Below are 12,251 nucleotides of genomic sequence, written 5' to 3'. Positions count from 1 at the left end.
AATCTTTCTCATGCATACTCACAAACCAGTCTAATCCAGGCATAAAGCTTCACCAATGTAACTACATAAACATGAATTGAATAAAGCTAAGAATGCACATGCTAATGTGAATAACGAAAGCCCACTACACCTCAACTCTACACAAAGAACTATAGGCAAATGGGGAATGCTGAGAGTGGGAGAAATAGTACACATCAATTTGATATCCAATACTAACTAGTCATCCCTGAAAACAAATACATACAAACACAGAGTCAGAGCAATTTTTATTTATGTATTTAGAAATATATATCCATATACACCTAAAAAACAAACAACTAAGTTAGCCTTTATTGTTCCAGGATGGCCATTGTCACTGTATAGAATTCAGAACAGGTTGCTTGGATTCTCTAAGGTGACTATGTGATGTTTTTATTTGTGATTACAAGTAAATTACAAATAATTACAATAAAGCAATTTTATAAAATGAGAAAAATAATCTAACCACTCCTATCAAAATTCCATTGATACTATTCACTCAATTATAACAGATAATCACAAATGCATTTAGAGGCACAAAATACACCAAATAGACAAAACAGTTGTGAACAAAGAAGTTCAGTGTTCGAAGTATCACAATAATTAACCTCAGATTGTGCTGCAGAATCATCATTCCTGACAATCTTCAGAACTTCCAAATTTCCTCTAAGTATTCTGTTGTTTGAGAAAAATATAATTGACTGTCATTTGAATATTTGACTCTGTATTTTTTTCTTCCTTCTCTAGGCACATTTCATTTTAAATTTTGATTTCACTAAGAATATGGCAGGCCAATAAAGGCAAGATACTCTTGCTGATAAGAGTCTTGTCCCACATATTGAACACTGCATACCTGTAAATGTAAACTAAGATAGTTTTGATATTTGAATTTTCCAATTACCCTTTGCAGCCAGAGGGGCTGAAAATATCTATAACTTCAGTTAAGTTGTATCCACATTAAGATATGAGCAATTAGCATGCCATGCTAACCATAGAAATAAGTATGCTAACTACAGATCTTCATCTTCCTCCAAATCTAATTCTACAGTCTCATCTCCAACTCTGTACCAGACCATCTACTGTAGCCTCCTCTTCCTGCCTGCCTCCACCTTGAGTAGATCACACAGATCTCCCAACCTTACTTCCCTCAACTAATATCTTTGTACCAACTCCTAACTCTAGCAGGTATTCTCTGTAAATGACCAGAGAAATAGGTAGGCTACCTGCAGATTATCAGCCCTTCTTCCTCTCCACCAAATCCAATAACCAAATCTCATCCATATATCTGTGGCAAGGCTACCTGTTGTGGCCTTTCCTCACTCTATGCCCCCATTCCCAAGGGACTAAGCAGATCCTTGTGGAACATCATACTTTATTCCTTTCTGTGGACTCCTCAGCAACCTCCATCTAACCTATCCCAATTCCTATGTGACACCTCTAAATATCTAGAATGCATTCTATTGGAAACCCAGTGACTACAACTAGCAGGACCCAAGAAGAATTTCATTCCAGGCAACACACATTTACCACATCCACTTCAATAACAGAGATGGCAACAGAAATCAAGTTATAAAACTCCCACCTAGTAAAGACAAAACAAGATATCAGCAGTTAGAGTTGCAATCATTCAAAATCCCAGACATCTAGTTGCTAGCTTAAAAAAGGAGGGTGTTTTTCCCAGGATGATATGTCTCCACCACAACACAGTAGGCCTACTAGGCTGAGAAATGCAACATGCTTGAACAAACATAAGACAAGAACTAAAAATAAAATTTATGAATATGTTAGAGGTCCTTAAAGAGGAAGTGAATAAATCCCTTAAAGAAATATATAGCAAGAAAAACAATCAGGAGAAGGAAATGAATAAAATAGTCCAAGACTTGCAAACAGAAAGAAAATCAATAAGGAAAACAAACTTAGGGAAATCTGGAAAATGAAAAAAAAATTAGGAATTTGAACAGGAAACTCAGAGGCAAGCCTCACAAACAAAAGAAAAGAGATGGAAGAAGGAATAGATACTTTTGTCAAAGAAAGTGCCAAAACTAAAAATGGATAAGAACAACATTCAGAAAGTCCAGGATACTATGAAAAATCAAATTTGAGAATAATAGGATGACAAGGAGAAGAAATCCAAGATATTTTCAACAAAATCCTAGAAAAAATGTTCCTAGCCTAAAAAATGGGATGACTATATGGTAGAAGAAGTATATATAGCAACAAATAGACTGAGCTAAAAAAAGAAGTCCCCTTGGACATAGTTATCAAAACATTAAATGTACAGAACAAGGAAAAGATATTAAAAGCTTAAAAGACCAAGTAACATAAAAAGATGAACCTATTAGAATAACACTTGACTTCTCAATGATGTCTCTAAAAGCCAGAAGGGCCTGGAAAGATATTCTCCAAATTCTAAAGACCACAGATGCCACTACATCCAACAAAATTTTCAGTTGCAAGAGATAGATGGAAAAAATATTCCAAGATAAAAACCAATTCAGGTAGTATCTATCTCCAAATCCAACTTTAAGTAAGGAGCTAGAAGGAAAATTTCAACCTGAAGAGGTTAACAACACCCAAGAGGACACAGGGAATAAATGAACTAAGACCAGCAAATCAAAAGAAGAAAAATCCCCTCTCCACATCAATTATCTCAATTCCCCAATAAAAAGACAATATGAATGTGAAAACAGGATCCATCCTTCTGCTGCATCCAAGACTCAAACTTTAACATTGATGATGAATATCATCTCAGGGTAAAAAGTTTGGAAAAAGTTATTACAAGCAAATGGACCTAAGAAGCAAGATGGTGTAGCCATTATAATACCTAACAAAATAGACTTCAAACCAAAACTCACCAAAAGAAATAAGAAAGGACACTACATATCCATGAAAATAAAACTCCACCAGAGGACACTGTAATTCTTTTTTTAATTTTAATTTTATTTTTTAATTTGTTCACTTTACATCCCAATTGTAGCCTCATTTCTTATTTCCTCCCAGTTCCACCCTCCTTCTTTATCTGCCTCCCCCTTTCCTATTCCTCAGAAAGGGAGAATCCTTCTCCCCTGTCATCTGACTTCATCCTATCAAGTCATATCTGGACTGCCCGCATCCTGTTTCTTTGTGGCCTGGCAAGGCTGCCCCACCAGGAGGAAGTGATCAACAAGAGGGCAACAGAGACCATGTCAGAGGTAGCCCATACTCCTTTAATATGGGACACACAAGGAAACTGTGCTACCTATCTACTACATCTGAGCAGAGGATCTAAGTCCTCACCATGCATGGTGCTTGGTTGGTGCATCAGTCTTTGTAGCACCACCAATACCCTCAGCCATATTTGTTGGCTTCATTGCTCTCTGTGCGGAGCTCCTGTCCCTTCCAGGTCTTTCTATCCCCCAACTCTTCCATAAGACTCTCTGAGCTCCATCCCAAACTTTGCCTGTGAATCTGAGTATCTTCTTTGATCCTCTGCTAAGTGAAGTCTTTCAGAAGACCTCTATGGTAGGCTCCCATCCAGTTCCTTCTCTTCAACTGCTTCTGGTGTCTATCTGACACTGTAATTCTTAACATTTATTCCTAAAACACAAAGACACCAAAGTTCATGAAAATATCACTACTAAAGCTTAGTTCACATACCATACTTTATTAGGTCATTCAGACAGAGAAATGCTAGATCTAATAATATTATAAACAAAATGCACTTAATGTATATGTACAAAGCATTTCAACCATATCCAAAAGAATATACCATATTCTCAGCACTGCATTGAACTTTTTACAAAATATAGAACATAGTGAGTCACAAATCAAGTCACAACAGATGAATGAAAATTTAAACACCACCCGGAATCCTATCCAACCAATACAGATTAAAACTGGATATAAACAACAACAGAAACAATAGACAACTTACAAACACATGGAAACTGAAATCAAACCTGAATGAAAAATGAATCAATACAGAATTAAGAAACAAATTAAAGATTTCCTAGAACTGAATGAAATGAAAATACAACATATTGAGACTTATTGGACACGACGAAGGCAGTTCTAAGAGTCAAGTTCATAGCACTAAGTGCCTACATGTAAAAAGTGAAAAGATGTCATGCTAGAAGCTTAACAATATAACTGAAAGATGCAGAAAAAAAGAAGAAATAACACCCCAACAGAGTAGACAGCAAGAAATAGTCAAACTCAGGGCTGAAATCATTAAAATGGAAGCAAAGAATCAATGAAGCAGATAATTTCTTTTTTTTTTCCTTTCACTTATGGGAAATCTATAAGACTGACAAATCTTTAGCAAGCTTAACTAAAAGACACATAGTCACCAAGGAATCACCAGGATAAATGTTAAAAACCAGCACTCATCAAAATTAAAACAATCTAAAAGAAATGGATCATTTTCTCAGTACATAAATGTAAAAGTTAAATAAAGTCTACATAAACATTTTAAACAGACCTATAACCTTTAGTGAAATAGAAACAGTTATTAAAATTTCCCAAACAAACAAACAAAAAAGAATCCCAGGGCCAGATTGTTTTAGTGCAGAATTCTAACAGATTTTCCAGGAAAAATTAAGGCCAATACTCCTCAAATTATTTGACATACTAGAAACGGAAAGAATCCTTGGACAATTTATTTGATGAAACCACAGTCACCCTGAGACTTAACACACAGGAAAACCCAACAAAAACAGTGAAAGAGAGAGTTCCACACCAATATTCCTTATGAACACAGATGCATAAATTCTTAGTAGAACACTTGCAAACTAATCCAGGAATGTATCACAAAGATCATCCAACACGACCAAGTAGGTTTCAATCCAGAAATGTAGGAATGGTTCAATATATGTAAATTGAAAAATGTTGTATAGAAAACTATCTCATAAAAGTCAGAAACTGTCCTATATTTAAATGACAGACTGGTGAGGAAATAACACTTTTTATAATATCCTCAAAATATAAAATATCTTGGAATAACTAACAAAAACTGAAGGTATTGTATAATGAAAAAAATTAGGATATTGAAGAAAGAAATTGAAGAAGATATCAAAAGCTACAAAGATCTTCCATGTTAATATATCTATAAGATAAATATGTTATAAATGGACATCATACTAAAACTGATATACAGGTTCAATGTAGTCCCCATTAAAATTGCAATACAATTCTTTGTAGCTCTTGAATGACAATATCCAGCTTCTTATGGAAGCACAAAAAAAGAAGAATACTTAAAATAGCTCCAAATAATAAAAGAAGTAGTGGAAGCATCACTCTCTCTTACCTTACATTGCACTACAAAGTGATAGTAATAAAAACAGCATAGTACTGGCACAATAAACAGACATATCAATTAAAGAAATCAAATTGAAACCCAGATAAAAATACACATACCTAAGAACATCTGCTTTTTTTTGATAAAAAAGGCCAGAGATTCATATTGGAAAAATGGCAGTATCTTGAATAAGTGATGGAGAGCATATTGATTGGTTTCATGTAGAAGCATGAAATAGATTCATATTTATCACTCTATGTAAAACTCAGCTAGAAATGGATCAAAAAACTCAACAGAAAACCAGATACAGTTAGCCATGAGAAATTTGGGAATAATCACAAACTCATTATCACAGGAAAATAATTTTTGGACAGAACACCTTTGGCACAGAAAATAATACCAACAAATAATAAATAGAACCCCATGAAACTTGAAAAACTGCATGGACAAGAAAATCAGCATTTGGACAAAGAAATGGCCTACAAAATGGGAAAAGATGTTTACCAATTGCACATCTGATAGATGACTAAATAACTAATATATACAAAGACCCAAAAATCAAAACAAAAACTGAATATCAAGACAAAAAGAACCCAGTTAAAAATTGGGGAAGAGAACTAAAGAAATTTTCAAAAGGGAAAATGCAAATGCATAAGAAATACATACAGCCACATTGCTGAAGGTGTGTATCAGTTGTAGGAATTCCTTGGTAGAATTTTTGGGGTCACTTATGCATACTATCATATCACTTATGAATAGTGACAGTTTGACTTCTTCCTTTCCAATTTGTATCCCCTTGATCTCCTTTAGTTGTCTTATTGCTCTAGGTGGGACTTCAAGTACTATATTGAAGAGATACAGAAAGAGTGGATAGCCTTGTCTTTTCCCTGATTTCAGTGGAATTGATTAAGTTTCTCTCTCTTAGTTTGATGTTGACTATAGGCTTACTGTATATTGCTTTTACTATGTTTAGGTATGTGCCTCGTATCAATGATCTCTCCAAGACTTAAATGAATGGGTATTGTATATTGCCAAATACTTTTTCAGCATCTAAATAGATGATCATTCTTTTCTTTCAGTTTGCTTATATGATGGATTACATTGACGGATTTCCATATATTGAACAACCTATTTTCAATTATGTTCATAGCAGCTTTATTTATAATTTCTATTATCTGGAAACAACCTAGATGTCCATCAACAAAAGAATGGATGAAGAAACGGTGGTACATTTGCACAGTGGAATACTATTCAGCTATCAAAAGCAAGGAAATTATGAATTTTCAGGCAAATAGATGGAACTAGAAATAATCATCCTGAGTGAGGTAACCCAGACCCAGAAAGACATTCAAGGCATGTATTCATTTATAAGTGGATATGCACCTAACGTAGATGTCCTCTGGGAACTCCACCCAACGGGGTTTCTGGACAGATCCTGGGACTTTCAGCTGGACGCTGGGCAGAGAGATGACTTGGATAGGAGAGTTAGGGAGATGGAAGGACCAAGAGGGCTTGGGAGCTCTACAGGGAGACCACCAAGGCCAGCAGATCTTGACCCAATGGGGTCTGTACAAACTGATGCAATGCATGCAGAATACATAGACACCCTATTTGGATGTTGCTGATAGACAGCTCATTCTCTATGTGTGTACAGAGGGGGGACAGAGTAGACTGCCTCTGACATAAATTCTGATGCCTGTGAATTGATTATTGCCCCTTGGTGGGGCAGCCATTTGGGTGCACAGAGGAAGGGGATGCAGGTTATTCTGATGAATCATGACAGACTGTGGTCAGACAGTGGTGGGGAGAAGACTCACCCCATCAGAGGTCAAGGGGAGTGGAATAGGGCAGAAGAAGGAGGGAGAGTGGGAACTGGAAGATAAGAGTGAGGGGATAACAATCAGGATGTAATGTAAATATATTATAATAAGTAAATAAGTTTAAAATAAACAAATAAAAATAAGAACACACATAAAAGAAACAAAGAAATATGCATCATCCTTTGTTGTCAGGAAAATGCAAAACAAACTTACGTTGGGATTTCATCTTACCACTGTCAGAATGCCTCAGCTAATTATAACAAATGACAGCTCATTCTGGCAAGGCTATAGAGTAAGGGGAACACTTCTCCATTGTTGGAGGGAGCGCTAACTTGTACAATCACTATTGAAACCAGTATGGGAGTTACTCAGGAAGCTGGGAATCAATCTACATCAAGAACCAGCTATGCCATTCGTAGGAATATACCAAAAGGACACTATTTTATCACAAGAATACTTGCCTAACTATATTAATCACTAATCTATTCATAATAGCCAGAGTTGGAGAATCACTAAATGTCTCTCATCAGAAGAATGGATGAAGAAAATGAAGTACATTTACACCATGAAATATTATTCATTCACAAAAAATGAAACCACAAAATTTACAGGTAGGCAGAATGGACCAGATAAATTCATTCTGATTGAGGTAACCCACATACAGAAAGACAAATAATGTACGTATTTCTTTATATGTATATATAATCTGATAAGGCAATAATATGCAAGCTCTCATGTGTAGAACCACAGGAGTTAGGTATAGAGTAAGGGACTAGAGGAAGACAGAATAATTTCCTTAGGAAGGGGAAACAGAATACATCGTGATGATGGAGGGAGATATACTAGAGTGGTAGGGGTCAAGTGTAGGCAGACCAAACAGAAGAAGGAGGGAGTGGGGAAAGACAGCTAAAATTAAGGGCCATTTAAGGGCTAGTATGGAAACCAAATACAGTAGAAGCTTCCTAAAATATATACATAAATGAATAAAATCTAAATGAAATTGCCAAATAATGGGGGAGAGAGAGCCCGAATTGGATATCTCTGGTCATCAAATGAGGCCTCCAGTCCTGGGAATAAGTTACGTGGGAACTTTAAACAACCCAAAGTGCTTCCAATTCTATACACTGCTTTCCACAAACTTCCCAATGAAGATAATACCTATATAAGTAATAGAACACAGAAAAGTGGAATAGGTGCCTATCTAGAGCCTCCAGTCCTAAAAACTAGTGTTCTTGGTACCAGAAGGTAGTCTGTAGGCTACCAAAGAGAAGCATAAATACTAAATCAGGTACAAATATTTTGATCTACAGTGGTATCTTTTCTTCAGTGCTGGTACAAAGACAATGGGAGTAACCAACCAATATTTTATTTGACTTAAGATTCACTCTACAAGCTAGAAATCATAACCAACACTTTCACATTGCGTAGGTGACCAAGAGCCTAAGACTAGATTTCCCAGAGACCTAAGGTAATACTAAATACTACTGTTCTAAAACATAGCAATAAAATGTATCCTTATTATGTTCTGCTATACACAGAGATAAGTGATTTGCTTAACCACTATCAGAAAAGCTTATCCTTCTGCTTCCCTCTACAACCCCTCCCTCACTTTGTTTCCTGGCTCCATCCACTGCCAATGTTCACTTGATTTCTCCTCAGGAGATTCAAGCATCCCTCTCGTGTCCTTATTGTTATTTAAATTCTTTCGGTTTGTGGATTGTAGCATGGCTATCCTGTACTTTATGAATACTGTTCATGTATACCCAAGTGATACCATATTTGTTTTTGTAGGTCGGAGTTAACTCACTCAGGTTTATCTTTTCTAGTTCCATCAATTTGCCTGCAAATTGCATGATGACCATGTTTTTAATAACTGAGTAGTGTTCCATGGTGTAAATGTCCCACATAGTCTTTATCCATTCCTTTGGTTCAGGGACACCTAGGTTGTTTCCAGTTTCTGGTTGATACAAATAAGGCTGCTATGAACATAGTTGAGCAAGTGTCCTTGTGGTATGATGAAGCATCTTTTGGGTATATGCTCAGGAGTCGTATAGGTGGGTATGGATGTATATTTATTGCCAATTTTCTGAGATACCACCAAATTAGTTTCCTCAGTGGTTGTACAAGTTTGCACTCCCCACAGCAATGAAGGTGTATTCACCTTGATCCACATCCTCACTAGCATATGCTCTTACAAATGTTATAGATCTTGACCATTCTGAAATTGTAAGATGGAATCTCAGAGTAATTTTGATTGGCATTTCCTGAATTACTAAGTATGTAGACCATTTCTTTAAGTGCTTCTTGGCCATTAGAGATTGCTATCATGAAAATTATGTGTTTATCACTATACCCCATTTTTAATTGGGTTATTTGGTTAGTTGTTGTTAAATTTCTTGAGTTCTGTATATATTTTGGTTATAATCTCTCTGTCAGATGTAGGGTTGATGAAAATCTTTCTCCATTCTGTAGGCTGCATTTTGACCTATTGACAGTGTCCTTTACCTTTCAAAAGCTTTTTGGTTCCATGAGGTCCCATTTAATAATAGTTGATCTTAGTGCCTGAGCTACTGATGTTCTGTTCAGGAAGTTGTCCTTTGTGCCAATGTGTTCAAAGTTATTGCCCAGTTTCTCTTCTATTAGATTTAGTGTATCCTGTTTTATGTTGAAGTTTTTGATCTGTTTTGACTTGTGGAGGATGATAAATTTATAACGATTTGCATTCTTCTAAATGCCACCATCCAGTTTAAACAACATGGTATGTTTAAGAAGCTTTCTTTTCTCCGTTGCATAGTTTTAGCTTCCTCATAAAAAATCAAGTGTCCATAGATATGTGGGTTTATGTCTGCATCTTAATTGTGATTCCATTGATCAATCAACCTGTCTGTTTTTACACCAAATACCAGGGTTTTTTAAAAATTACTGTTGCTCTGTAATACAGCTTGAAATCAGGGATAGTAGTAGCACTAAAAGTTCTCTTATAGTACAGGATTGTTTTAGCAATCCTGCATTTTTTCTTTTTCCATATGAACTTTAGAATTGTTCTTTAAAGCTCTATAGTGAATTATATTGGAATATTGATGGGAATTGCACTGAATCTGTAGATTGTTTTTGGTAAGGTGGCCGTTTTTCTCTGTTAATACTACTGATCCATGAATATGGGAGATCTTTCCATCTTCTGATATTTTCTTCAATTTCTTTCTTCAGAGACTTAAAGTTCTTGCCATACAGATCTTTCACTTTCTTGATTAGAGTTACAAGATATTTTATATTTTTTCTTGGCTATAATGGAGCCTATTGCTTCTCTAACTTCTTCTTCAGCCCATTTACTGCTTTTATTTTTTAGGAATTACATAAATGTTACATTCTTCTTGTTTTGGCAATTTGTATTTGACAGCCTTGAAGAAAACATCTTTCCTATCCTGGTGCATCTAAAATTCTGAATATAAATCAATATCCATCACATCTTGTCATTATCAACTTAAAACATCTATCTAGACCAAAACATCCTAATTTCTAAACAACTAAGCTTCATTGTAAAACTAAACTACCTGGTCTTCAACCCCATCAGAGACTTGAGAAGGAATAAACTTCATTACCTGAGTATGCTGGGAGTGCAAGTTAGTAGCTTGGCTACTGATTTTTTTTAATTAAATTTGTATCCAGCCACTTCGCTGAGATGTTTATCAGTTGTAGGAGTTCTCTGGTAGAACTTTTTGGGTCACTTAGGTATACTATTTTATCATTATTGAATAGCGATACTTTAACATCTTCATTTTCAATTTGCATCCCCTTAATCTCCTTTTGTTGTCTTCTCACTCTAGGTAGAAGACCAAGTACTATATTTACTATATTAAATAAATATGGAGAGAGTGGACAGCCTTATCTTGTCCCTAATTTTTATTGCAATTGATTTAAGTTTCTCTACATCTAATTTGATGTTGGCTATTAGCTAGTTGCATATTGCTTCTATTTTTTAATGTATGAGCTTATATTCCTTATCTCTTCAAGACTTTCAATCTAAAAGGATGTTGAATTTTGTCAAAGGGTTTTTTTTCAGCATCTGATGAGATAATCATGTTTTTTTCCTTTCAGGTTGTAAACACTGTGGATTACATTGATGAGCTTTCACATAAAGAACCATCCCTGCATCCCTAGGATCAAGTCTACTTGATGATGGTAAATTATGTCTTTGATGTTTTCTTGGATTTGTTTTTTTAGTATTTTTGCATCAATGTTCATAAGGGAAATTGGTCTAAAATTCTTTTTGTTGAAATTTGTTATTTCTTCTTGTTTTGATGTTGGTGGTGGTGGTAGTGTGTGTGTGTGTGTGTGTGTGTGTGTGTGTGTGTGTGTGAGAGAGAGAGAGAGAGAGAGAGAGAGAGAGAGAGAGAGAGAGAGAGAGAGAAAGAGAGAGAGACAGAGAGAGACAGAGAGAGACAGAGAGAGAGACAGAGAGAGAGAGACAGAGAGAGACAGAGAGACAGAGAGAGACAGAGAAAGAGAAAGAGACAGAGACAGAGAGAGTGAGAGAGACAGAGAGAGAGAGAGAGACAGAGAGAGAGAGAGAGAGAGAGAGAGAGAGAGAGAGAGAGAGAGAGAGAGAGAGAGAGACTGTGTTTTTCTCTTCTTTTGGTGTTTGATGGTGTGGTATTGTTTATTTCCTGTGTTTTCATGGGAATAGTTAATCTCCTTGGGTTGAAGTTTTCCTTCTGGTATCTTCTGTAGGGCTGGATTTGTGGATAGATAGTTTAAATTTTTTTCATGGAATATCCTGTTTTCTCCATCTAAGGTAGTTAAAATTTTTGCTGAGTATTGTAGTCTGACCTTACATCTGTGGGTACTTAGAGTCTGCCCAGAGACCTTTTGCTTTTATTGCTGCCCTATTGCTATTAAGAGTTAGAAATTGGTTGTAATTCTGATAGATTTGCCTTTATATGTCATTTTGCCTTTCCCCCTTGCAGCTTTTTTTCTTTTATAAATTATTCACTTTACATTCCAGTCATAGGCCCCTCCCTCATTTTCTACCTTTCCTGCCTCCCTCCCTGTTTCCCCCGTCCCCTTCCCCTACTTCCCAGAGAAACAGAGTACTGCCACCCAGCATATCAAGTTGCATTAGAACTGTGAGCATCCTTCCT

The sequence above is a fragment of the Acomys minous genome, assembly GCF_964271855.1.
Source record: "Acomys minous genome assembly, chromosome: 7".
Classification (NCBI taxonomy): Eukaryota; Metazoa; Chordata; class Mammalia; order Rodentia; family Muridae; genus Acomys; species Acomys minous.
Note: the sequence above shows the minus strand (reverse complement) of the source record.